The 13,139-nt window shown below is 36.6% G+C and overlaps 1 protein-coding gene and 1 pseudogene across 1 annotated transcript in view; both read left to right on the top strand.

The window, feature by feature from the left end:
• Positions 1–7,671, top strand: part of LOC143657715 (trafficking protein particle complex subunit 13 pseudogene) — a 94,112-nt pseudogene extending 86,441 nt beyond the window's left edge.
• TAFA4 (TAFA chemokine like family member 4) overlaps positions 1–13,139 on the top strand; it is a 265,526-nt gene that overhangs the window by 171,759 nt on the left and 80,628 nt on the right. The gene's annotated exons all lie outside the window — the stretch shown is intronic.

Here is a 13,139-nt window from a genome sequence, read left to right on the forward strand (position 1 = left end):
GCTTGGCACTCTTGACATAAATCTGTTGCCGTAGGGAGTAATGTCATTAACATGGTGATGAAATACATCCCCAGAAAAAAGCCTCCCCAGAGATTTAGTAAATAAAAGGACAAATCCCACTTGCTTAGAACTCTGGATGACAGTAGAGACAGGAGAAGGACTCCACAAATGCTGAATCAAAGAAAAGGAAAAATATCAGGAAGGAAAATTCTACCCCAGATCACTGGTTGGTTCCCATTCTCCTCCCCATCACTTGGTCCCATGCACCTTGGGAGTTGCAACAGAGGCAGCTTAGCCTGTGTTCTTTCCACATCAGACAGAGATTATAGAGCAACTCACAGTAATGAGTTAGAACTCCAGGCATATCCAGGTGTAGGGAACTAAATCTTGAGAGTCCCATGGCAGAACACAAGATGTTGAGTACTGCACACAAAAGGACCCCCGGGGGAACAAAGAAAATACATAGAGAGAACATGATAGAACTTCTGCCAAGAACTCTTGTGGCTCACTCAGTCCAGTTTCAGTCAGCTGGACCACCTAATTGTAAAACAGAGATTTCTAAAATGACCCACCTTCCTGGATTGACCCCATCTGCCTTTCTGGGGTGGAGAACCATAATGAGGAAGAAACCAGAGGCAGAAAAGCCTCACAGAAACAACAAAAACAACAAATGAGGGTTAAATTGAACTGTTGTAAGATAGAATGGGTCACAGAACTGAAAAGTATAAGGAAAACAGGGCAGTGAGTGAAGGAGAGAATTTAAACAAATCATTGGAACTGGAGAGAAAATTCTGCACACACACACATACACACACACACAAACAGAACAGATCAAGATTCCCAGAGAAGTTATAGAGAAAAAGAAGATTTCTTCAGGGGAGGAAACAATTGCACCACAAATTCAGGGCAAGGATCAGATGAAGAGGGGTTGAGAAAATCTGAACAGTTAAACTCTGTCTATTTTACAGATCTAGAATAAGTTGGAGCAAGTGTCAAAGAAGAGCCTTAATACATAGCCAATCAACAATAAAACCCTAAGCAAGAAGGAGAAATGGGCCTTCAAAATCAATTCATCAAGATAATCAGATGCCTAGACATCAGCAAAAAATTACAAGCCATACTAAGAAACAAGAAGATATGGCTCAGTCATGGGAACAAAATAAAGCTTCAGAGGAGACAGCAGAATTTGGAAAAAAATAATCAAAGTGGTTTAAACAACTCTCCTAGGAGATGAAGGAAAATGTTCTAGTTTGCTAGCTGCCAGAATGCAATATACCAGAAACAGAATGGCTTTTAAAAAGGGGAATTTAATAAATTGCTAGTTTACAGTTCTAAGGCTGAGGAAATGTCCCAATTAAAACAAGCCTATAGAAATGTCCAATCAGAGGTATCCAGGGAAAGATACTTTGGTTCAAAAAGGCTGATGAAGTTCAGGGTTTCTCTCTCAAGTGAGAAGGCACATGGCAGACACAGTCAGGGCTTCTCTCTCAGCTGGAAGGGCACATGGCGAGTATGGCATCATCTGCTAGCTTTCTCTCCTGGCTTCTGGTTTCCTGAAGCTCCCCAGGAGGCATTTTCCTTCTTCATCTCCAAAGGTCACTGGCTAGTGGACTCTCTGGTTCGTGGTGCTGCAGCATTTTCTGCTCTCTCCAAATCTCTTACATTCTCCAAAATGTTTCCTCTTTTATAGGACTCCAGAAACTTATCAAGACCCACCCAAATGGGTGGAGACATGTCATCACCTAATCCATCTTAACAACCACTCTTGATTAAATCACATCTCCAGGGAGATGATCTAATTACAGTTTCAAACATACAATACCAAATAGGGATCAGAAGAAATGGCTGCCCCTGCAAAATGGGATTAGGACTAAAGCGTGGCTTTTCTAGGGTACATACATCATTCCAGACCAGCACAGAAAATATACATAAAGAGATAAAAATTATTAAGAAGACAATATGAGAGCATAAAGAATTTGTAAATATAAAAATGAATGTAACAGAAATTATGGGGCTAAAAAGCACAATAGGAGAGATTAAAAATACATTAGAGTCATCCAACAGCAGATTTGAACAGGTAGATGAAAGAATCAGCAAACTAGAAGACAGGGCAATCAAAATCATACAGTCGGAAGAATAAACAGAGGAAAGAATGGAAAAAATTGAGTAGTGTTTTCGGAATTTCAGTGAAAGAATGAAGCACACAAACATGCATGTCATGGGTATCCCAGAAGGATGAGAAGGGGAAAGGGGCAGAAAGAATATTTGAGGAAATAATAGTGAAAAAATTTCAATAGTTTGAAAGACAAACATGTCCAATATGAGCAATGTACTCCTCACAGGATAAACTCCAACAGACCTACTCCAAAACACATACTAATCAGATAGTCAAATACCACAGATAAGGAGAAAATTCCAAAAAGCAGCAAGAGAAAAATGACTCATCACATACAAGGGATTCTTAATAAGACTATGTGCCAATTTATCATGAGAAATTGTGGAAGAGAATAGCCAGTGGTATATTTGAAGATATTGAAAGAGAAAAACTGCCAGCCAGGAGTGATTTATCTGGCAAAACTGTCATTCAAATATCAGGGAGGGTTTAAAATACTCACAGATAAATAGAAATGGAAAGAGTTCATTAACAAAAAGATCTGCCCACAAGAATTACTATAGGGATTACTTCCTCTCTGCAGGCTGAGAGGAAGAGACAGGAGAGAGAGGCTTGGAGTAGTATGAAGAAATGGAGATCATCAGTAAGGATAACTAAAAGGGTAAATTCAAAACCCAATAGTACTGTATCTGCAGTATAAAAATCTACTTTATAATTCAGGTAAGAACAAGAGTAAAATAGAACAAGAAAGAGGCATATTGCTTGGTAATAGATGTGTAAAATATAAAGTGGTAAAGTGGAATAAAAGCATAAGGAGGAGAAACAGAGCAGAGATTGTGCATGCTATTGAAGCTAACTTGTTATCTTTTTAAATTAGTAGGATATAGATGTAGATTATGCAATATATATCTCAGGGAAAACAGAAAAAAGGTATTTAAAAAGTACACTGGAAGAAAAGTGAGAAAGGAATCAGTTACGTTACAAAATATCAACTATTCAGAAAAGGAGGTTGCAATAAAGGAATAGAGAGACAAAAAAGAGATATGACATATAAAAACCAAAGGACAAAATGGCTTAAGTAAGTACTGCTTTTACAGGAATAACACTGAATGGTAATGGATTAAACTCACCAATCAAAAGACACAGGTTGGCAGAATGGACAAAAAAGTATGATCCAACTATATATTCTTTACAATAGACTCAGCTTAGACCCAAAGAAACAAATAGGTTGAAAGTGAAAGGAAGGAAAAAGATATTCCATGCAAGCAGAAGCCCCCAAAGAGGAAGGTTAGGTATGTTAATATTGCACAAAATAGACTTTATGTCAAAAGCTGTTATAAGAGACAAAGGACACTATATAGTGATAAAAGGGGCAATCCACCAAGAAGAAATAACAATCATAAATATTTATGCACCCTACTATGGTAACCCAAAATATGTGAGACAAACACTGGCAAATTGAAGGAGAAATAGGCACCTCAACAATAATGGTAGGAAATTTCAGTACACCAGTCTCGTCAACGTTAGAACATTTAGACAGAGGATCGATAAGGAAAGAGAGAACATGAATAATATTATAAATTAACTAGACCTAAAGACAGAACACCAGGATATACATTCATGTCAAGTGCCCATGGATCATTCCCCAGGATAGACCACATGTTGGGCCATAAAACAAGTTTCAATAAATTTAGAAAGATTTGAAATTACACAAAGCATCTTGTCTGATCCTATGGTATGAAGCTGAAAATCAATAACGGAGAACTGAAAAATCCAAAAATATATGGAGTTTAAAGAATACTCCCTTAAACAGTCAGTGGGTCAAAGCAGAAAAAGCAAGGGAATTCATAAGATAAATATCTTGAGATGGATGAAAATGAGAACATAGCATATGAAAACTTAGAAGATGCAGTGAGGATAGTGGTGAGAAGGAAATTTATACCCTTGAACACTTTCAGAAGAAAGAGCAAAAATGGAAGACCTAACTGCACACTTGAAGGAACTAGAGCAAGAACAAAGTTAACGCAAAGCAAGCCAAAGGAAGAAAATAACAAAGATTAGAGCAGAAATACATGAAATTGAGAATAAAGGCACAACAGAGAGAAGTAACAAAACCAAAAGTTGGTTCTTTGAGATCAATAAAATTGACAAACCCTTAGTTAGATAGAAAAAGAAAAAAAGAGAAAATGCAAATAAATAAAATCAGAAATAAGTGGGGGGAGGCATTACCCAAAGAAATAAAAAGAATCCTAAGAGGATACTATTATCAACTGCATGCCAACAAGTTAGACAACTTAGATGATATGGACAAATTCCTAGAAACATGTGAACAATTACATGACTCTAAAAGAAATAGAAGGGCGGACCACAGTGGCTCAGCAGGTAAGAGTGTTTGCCTGCCATGCCCGAGGATCCGGTGCCTGCCCATGTTAAAAAAAAAAAAAAAAGAAATAGAAGACTTCAATAGTCCAATTACGAGGAAAGAGATCGAATCAGTCAAGAACCTTCCGACAACATTTGCACACTGGTCTTTATGGTAGCAGTGTTTGTGATTTGCAGTGGATGGAGGTGGCTTAAGGGTACCTCCACTGAGGAAGGGGGAACTGTGGTGTATACATACTGAGCTGCTGTAAGAAGGAATGAAGTTGTGCAGCATGCAACTAGGTGAATGAACCTTGAGGACAGTAGGTTGAGTGAATGCCAGAAACAAAAGGACAAATATTATCATGCTTCACTCATGTGGACTAGCTATAATATACAAACGGGAATTGAAGTCAAGAGCATGGTTAACAGTTTGGGCCCTATTGTAAAGTTTCCTGGATTGTAAATTCTTAGAGCGGTTAATCTATTCCAGCGTTGTAATTGTTTTTTTCTAAATTTTGAGATGCTGAGCTTTTTGTGTATCACCTGGTCATTCCCTGGAACTTTAGATATTTGTACGACTCCTGAGACTCAGAGTTAGAGCTCTGAAGCTGTGAAAGTCAGCATTACCCATACAACAACTGTTACAAAAGTTGAAAAAGTAATCAGATTTCAAGTAGAGATATGAATGAAGCTGATCTGTATAGGACTAAGGTAAAACAAAATACAGGGTAAAGGATGATATGGTCTGTATTTTAAAGCCTCAACTTCTGTGTGAGGCCAAAGTAATTGATGTTTATTCCATGCAAAATTATATTTTTGATAGCACATGGTCTAATTTAACTTGTATGGTCTGTTTATTTGAACACCATAATAACATGGAATCTTGAATAGTGAGCGAGATCTTATTGGTTTGAACAAGTTAGTGTGATGCCCGTATATATCCTAGAGTGATTTAGGCAGAGAATAAAAAAAGTATTTGTAAAGTCCCCTTGGGGGACTTGGGAGAAAGGAGGAAATATTTAACTTCCCCATTTGGAGAATTCCTGATATTCTTGCAAGCAGTGGGGACAATCAATTCAATAGGCTGAACCCTTGATCTTGGAGCTCGCCCCTATGAAACTTATTCCTGCATAGGAGAAGTTAAGCCTAGTTATAATTATGCCTAAGAGTCATGCCAGAGAACCCTCTTTTTGCTCAGATGTGACCTCTCTCTCTAAGCCTATTCAGCAGGTGAACTTACTCTTCCCCCTTGCCCCCCATCTCATGTGGGTTATGACTCCCAGGGGTTGTAAATCTCCCTGGCAATGTGGGACATGACTTCCAGGGATGAGGTTTCCTCCCAATGAAGAAAAGCCTAGGACCAGATGTCTTCATCGGAGGATTTTATCAATCATTTCAAGAATAACATCCTGCTCAGACTCTTCCAAAACACCAAAGAGGAGGGAATACTACCTAACTCATTCTATGAGACCTAATACTAAAGCCTGATAAAGATACAAGAAAAGAAAATTGCAATACTATTTCTCTTATGACTATAGATGCAAAAATACTCAACAAAATACTTAGAAATCTAATACAATGATACATTAAAGAACTAGGCAGGCCCTATGTGCCTGAGCTACAGAAGTGTGGGTTTTTTTTCAATGTTCCTGTTTCTACTTCACTTACCGTGGCTGCTGAATTTTCCTCTGTATCTGTGGGGAAGAGGGGATTGGCTTCTGCGCTTTAATTGTCAAAGGTCTGCTTATCATCACAGCAAGATCCTGGAAACAAGTGGGTTTTTCTGTTCATCTCCTAGTGGCAGATGGAATTTGCTTGGCACACTTGTGGGGAGGTAGAGTCAGTGGTCCCTGACAGTGGTCACTGATCTTTACCTGGGATTAAAGATGACTTGCATGTTCTATGTGAGAAGTTTCCAGGATGTGCGTTCTGTGCCTTCCTGTGCCTGTCCCCAGTGGCAGACGGTCACCTTCTTTCCTGCACTGCCAAAGGAGTCTTTCTTTTCTTTCTAGTATTCTCCCTGGTCTTTTCCATGAGCACCCAGGGGAGGACCTTGGAAAGAGTCATTGTGGATTCCTCTTCTTTCTAGGGCCCCCAGGTCATATTTGGTATTTAAGAAATGGTTAAAATTCCAGTTTTCGAAGGTGGGCCATAATCCTCCAACTGGAGTCCTTTGAAAGCGGATAAAACACATATGGAAGCTGAGAGATTAGATTAAGAGAAATTGAAAAGAGATAAACACCCAGAGAAGGTTAGAGAAAAAAGCCACAGATGGAGAAGCCAGGAACTGAAGCAATGAAACATGGGAGAGAAGGCCCAGCAGATATCAGCCTGTGCCTTGCTCTCTGACAGAGGAGCCCAAGCCCTCCAGTAACCAGTCTTCAGAGAAGCTTGGTGTGTGCAATGAGTTGCACAACTCAGAGTGGAGAAAAAATTTATTTTAGAAAATTTTTCTGATTTCAGGTTCTCAAACCATTGGATGTGAAAACCAAATTTTACAATGCAGAGCCTGATGAAATATTTGAAGCCCAGATTCAAGACATTAGAACCTCACCCATGTTTATGGAGAAGGGCTCATTGGAGCCATCTGTAATGTCCAATGTAGAGGAACTAAATTCTGTCAACCAAGCTGGAGAATGTCTGTCTCTGTTTGGGTCAAGAGACTATTTGCCCCCAGTGGATGCACACCAGTTTTTACACTGCCTAAGGCCCAAGAAAGGGTTTGCAGAAAAGGCAGGCATCATTAAGGGAGTAACTATAATTGGAAAATTGGATATAGTGTGGAAAACCAATCTAGGTGAAAGGGGAAGGTTACAAACCAGCCAACTTCAAAGAATGACTCCAGGTCATGGAGATGTTAGGTTGTCTTCTAGGCAATCCCAGATACCAGAAATCTAGAAGAACCTTTTCATATTACCTGTAAAATAACAAACTGCAGTGAAAGGACCATGGATCTTGTTTCAGAAATGTGTAATACCAATTCTATACACTGGTGTGGCATTTCAGGAAGAAAGCTTGGAAAGCTACACCCAAGTTCCTCTCTGTGCCTCACCCTTACTCAACTGCCTTCTGTACAGGGATTGCAAAGTGTTTCCGGCTTAAGACTGACTGATGCATTCTTAAAGAGAACAAATGGATATGATGACATTGCACAAGTCTGCGTGGTATTTTCGGCCATTAAAGTGGAAAGCTGAAGAAAATTTCGTTATGCTTTCAATTGAGCTTCTTAGAACTGCCATCTTTATTTTTGTCAGTTTGTAAAATGATGTTTAATGGCAAAAATACAAGTATATATTATTAAAATGTCTTTCCTGTAAAACCGAGTGTTTTAAAATATTAAATGTTTGTTTTAAAAAGAATCCTCTGCTGATTTTATCTTATGTTATATTCAAAATAAACATTTGTTCATTTCCAATTCACATTATCCCATTTCATTCCAGTTTAGTTAACCATTGAACTCTGTTCTCCAAAGTCTCTACACTTAATACCATTTTATCTAGCAAGCATCTAGAACAGAGGTCAGCAACATTTTTCCATAAAAAGCTAGCTAGCAAATAGTTTAGGCTTTGTGGGACGTACCATGCCTGTGGCTACTACTCAACTTTGCTGTTGTATGACAACAGGCAGACAATTGTAAATGAAAGAATATGGCTGTGTTTATAGAAACAAGCTAGCTGTTTTTTTTGCCCATCTAGAAGATAAAAGTGTTTCTTAGAAATTTAGAATTTTCATAATAAATATTTTCACAATAAGTTTATTTAGAAATATTCTAGTTATCCCCACTTTTTTCCCTAGCTCCCTAGTTAACAAAAAAGTATTTGTTTAAAAAAAATTGGGGTAGTCCTCTTGTAAACTGGTATGTGATAACACGGTCTCAGATGAGCTTTTTTTTTTTTAAAAGCTAATGTTTTATTTTTATGTATTATTTATTTATTTTTAACATGGGCAGGCACCGGGAACCGAACCCAGGTCCTCTGGCATCGCAGGTAAGCATTCCTGCCTGCTGAGCCACCGTGACCTGCCCTCAGATGAGCTTTTATAATTGTTTTCAAAATCATTTTATTTTGACTATGATGGTATGTGGTGTGCTTGTATATACATACACACTAAGAAATGTCTGAGTTATTAGAGAGCTGATCAGAATTGGTTCCGTTTCTTAGGTTATTGATTACTCAGTTAACTTTTAATTAAATGGACTATAATTTTCTAATTCTAAGCCAAAAGGTTCGGTTGTTGGTTTTTTTGTTTGTTTGTTTTTTGCTCTTGCTTTTTTGGCCATTAAAAAACATGCTGTTCTTTGTCATAAGGCACATTTAAAAGATTCTCACCTTCTAATATTTGATCTTGAACTTTAAACTGTGTATTAGTATTATAGTAAAACTATATTTCTGTGTGACTTGTTTACTTAGGTCTTGAAAAAAAAACAGTGAGGAAGTTAAGTCTGTAAACAACTTTGGAACATGAATGTAATAAAAGGTTTGAATATTTTGTCAGGAAAACAGAACTTATGCTATTAAATAGAGGCTATCCTATTTTGGTAAGCTGAAATTCAAGAATGTATATAGTTTTTAAAATGTAAGAGTACATTAAGTCAAATACAAAAATTGACTTTCCTTAAATTTATTGCCATAACGATTGTTTGGTCCACAATGAAAGCTCTGCTCAGAGTTGGATTAATAATTCATGAAATGTCTATGCAAAATAAAGCTCAAGTAGTATAAAAAAATTCAGTTTCCTTACTACCCACTTTCATGGCTTTTTCTTACCACTTATCTTTTCCTTTTCTGCTCTGTCAAAAGTCAGTTAGTTCATATTTCTCTTTTTCCCCAGAAAGATCAGAACCTTTTTCGAATTCAGTGCACTCAAATGTTTATTTATTTCTGCTGGGCTAAAAACAAAGTTATAGTTTTGTAGAATAGCTGTCTTTTTCTTGTCATTACAGTGGGAATAACTTTTCTCTTGCAGCTTTCTATATCCTAAACCCATGTTAAACCCCTCCTGATTTTGACCTTATTTTATTTTTGTGTTTTTGGCATGTAGAAAATTTCCTTTTCACATAACCTACTATACAGTTTTCTTTCCTATGAGTCTGTGTTTTATGTTTTGATTAGAAAGGGTGTCCCCACTATGAAATGAAAAGAAAGCTCAGATTTTCTCATTTTCATTCTATTTTGTTTAAATTTGTCATCAACCTGGAGTAAATATTGGTGTAGAGTGTTATTTATTGATTTGGATTTATTTCTAAGTGGCTATCTAGTTGACCCAACACCATTTTTTTAAAAAAAATTAATTCATCTTTGCTCTATTGCTTTGAAATTCCATCTTAAGACCACTTTCTCATGGATATGCTATTAAGCGATAGAATTCTGGATTCAGGTTGCATTCATAACTTTTACTAGTATTCTATTTAAAAATATTGCCTTGGTTTACTTAGTTGCTGCCTGAGAGTACAGAGTATGGAGAGAGTTTTCCTCTCTACAGGTGTTATCTCTGCTGTGTTCATGGTCTCATTTTTTTTTTCCTCCATTCAGGAACCATTTGAAGTTGAGATAGTGTTTGTTAAAGACTCAGTAATTTTTAGTCTATTACAGAAAGTATGCTAGAATTACCATCTACTTAATCTTTGCAAGAGAATGAAAGAAATCTGTAACACTGTACCACAAACATCTAGCATGACTTGTAAATATCAATCTTTTGTTGTTGACTGAATTTAGTGGTGTTCCTAGGAATAAACTCCTTCCAAAGGCTTCCTTTTCTAATATTGCCACGTCTTTTAGAACTGGAGTCAGGAAGGAGTTTCCCAACTTTATTGCTAGCCTTTCCAATTTCTACATCTAGACATGGTATAAACATTTAGTTCATCTCCTAGATAAAGAAGTATGGTCTATTTCTGTTTCTCCTTCTGGATGCTTTGTTTTAGGATAAAAACTGTTCTCTTTTGGCAAATATGTTGAAAACATAGTTCTGTTCTTAGGCTGTCACTCAGTCCTTGAGTCAGGTCTCCCACTTGCTATGTGTTCTTTGTTGCTGTTCTTATTCTTTTTTTCCTTTTCTTGTCTTCCTTGACTTTTCTCAAGCCCTTCATTCTTAATATCCTTCTTCCCCCCCACCAAATTCCTTAATTAAGAATTTAGATAAACCATCTCCACTCCACAGACTTAATTTACCTGGTTTTATGGGGGAATCCTCTGAATAGGGAACACTATGCGTCTCTCTGGAATGACCGAGCTGAAGTTAACCATGGCATTTTATTTTAGTAGACACTCTCTTTTCCAAGTAATTAGGACTAATAGTTGTCTGGTTAACAGAAAAAGTGTTTTAGAGAAGGAATAATTTTTTTTATAAAACTTGACAAATATTTTATCTGAACTTAAAGGCAATAATGTACATTCATTTGCCAATCATTTGATATAAGATCAAGGTCCTTTTATTTGAGCAAGGATCCAGTATTCTGAACTCTGCATGGTCTTGCTTTTCCATAAATCTTATCTACTGCCATCTTACCTGTGTCATTTCTGAATTCCAGATTCTTTGTTAAAATGAAACATGGACCTTAGACACTTGTGAAGCCTTATAGGAGTAAAAAAAAAAGCCTTATAGAATTTAAAACTTTTCTCTATATTTTACATTTGTCTTGCCCACTCCACATTTGACTGTATTTTCACATCTTACCTTTGGGTACCAGCGTTCAGTATCTTCAAACGAGGCTGTGTGAATTTCTCAAATAAGGAAAGATTTTCAATCTTTAAGCATCTGGCTTCCTTTTCTGGGAAGAAACAGCTCTTATTGGTTTAGGTAATATTTAATTAGATCATATAATTCCAATTAAGTTGCAAATGGTGTAAATAGGTTTATTAATAAGCCTAACTCAATTTTGGTGAACATGCAACTCAACCTTTGCTGTCCGTGTGAAGGAGAGTGTTCAGTCCTCTATAGCCATTCATCAGAATGTTTTAGAAAGGCAAAGGATCTTCACACTTAGAATATCTCTGACCTTTGTATATTTTAAGTTGACATCCCAAAATATTGCTCATTGATAAAATTTCATTGGAGTTTCATCTTTTTTTTTTTTATACATGGGCAGGCACCGGGAATCGAACCCGGGTCCTCTGGCATGGCAGGCAAGCATTCTTGCCTGCTAAGCCACCGTGGCCCACCCAGAGTTTCATCTTTTAATGAAATGAATATTTTGGGTGAAGCTTTCAATGACCCCAAGATTTCAAGTTCTGCTTTTGTTAGGTGTTAATCCAGAAATTTTTGCTCTTATCACCATAAGATGCAGATTGTACAGTCATTGCTTTTTTTTCTAAGTAAGAGGAAGACAAGTGTGAAAGAGGAGGTATGTCTGGAGAACCAGCATGTGTTTCCATCCTGGACACATTCTATATTTTTAGGTAAAGAAATATATGGGAAGATATATAACTGGAAATTGATTCCTTTGAAGCCCTCTATGTGCATACCCTTTGAAAATCTTTCTGTGTTTTGAAAAATTCACACAGCTGAGTTTGAAGACACTGAATGCTGGTAAAGAGAACATTGGTAAAGAGATCTTCTGTTTTATTTTCATTGGCTTTTACAAGTGCTATAAAATCAATCATTTTGAATTTGAAATTCAACTTGAAAGAGGATTTCAAATATCCTCTCCTTGAGTCTCATTCCTCAAAGATAACCACTGTTATTGGTGAGTAGTGTAAATGTCTAGATTTTTCTAGACATTTCAAAACATGCTAAAAATATTTACTAACCTGTCCTAGGTGGTCATGAGCTTTTCTACCCTTACAGCATTTAAGATGCACCCCCCCACAAGTAACCCCATTTTTTTTACCCCAATTTAGTAATTATTGCTTAAGTCATCACATTTTTAGGAGGAAGGTATTTTTGCAAAGTGTTTTCCCCAGCATTTTATTAAATACAAACAAAATAAAATAAAAAAATCAAACTAACAAACCAAAACCTAGAAAATAAAAAGTTTGATATTTGAACAGGATTTTATTTATTTATTTAAATGAGCCTGATTCCCTAAAGCCTACAGAATTGGTACACAGTCTCAGCCATGGAAGTCTTCCCTGGGTTTTTGTGATAAAAAGGTCCTTACTGGCTCAGCTTTGTAGGTCTTGAGGCATCTTTTATCAAACAGTTGTCTTCTGGTATTAATGTAAATCATGTCTGAAAAGGAGTATTAAAAGAATTAATTCCTTCATTCAAGAACACAGTGATTGCTTACATTTATGATCCTACTATAAACAAAGCAGTTCTGTTCCCTGCTTCTATGCAGTTTATGGCCTAGATGGTCCTGGGGAAAAAAATTGAACAAAAGTTCACTAATGTCAATTAAATACTACTCAATTGGATTTCCATTTTTGTCTTGGAGGTTTTAACAAAAGTTGTTGGTATTCTTGTTAGGAGTTGCATGTGGGTGTGTGGCTGTTAAAGTAAATCTGAAAAATGCAGCACATAAAAGGAAGAAAATTTCCTTACCAAAAATAACCTTATCATTATAGAAATTTACTAACATAATAAAGCATATAGATATTTAGATACAGCTATCAAATACAAAGGAGTCAGGTCTTGTATGCATGTGTATACATCTACATACGTGTGTAAGTAAAGGCTTTGAAAGTAACATTATTGCTTTGAAAATCATCAGGCTAATCAGGATTTC

The sequence above is a fragment of the Tamandua tetradactyla genome, chromosome 15, assembly GCF_023851605.1.
Source record: "Tamandua tetradactyla isolate mTamTet1 chromosome 15, mTamTet1.pri, whole genome shotgun sequence".
In the NCBI taxonomy this organism is placed as follows: Eukaryota; Metazoa; Chordata; class Mammalia; order Pilosa; family Myrmecophagidae; genus Tamandua; species Tamandua tetradactyla.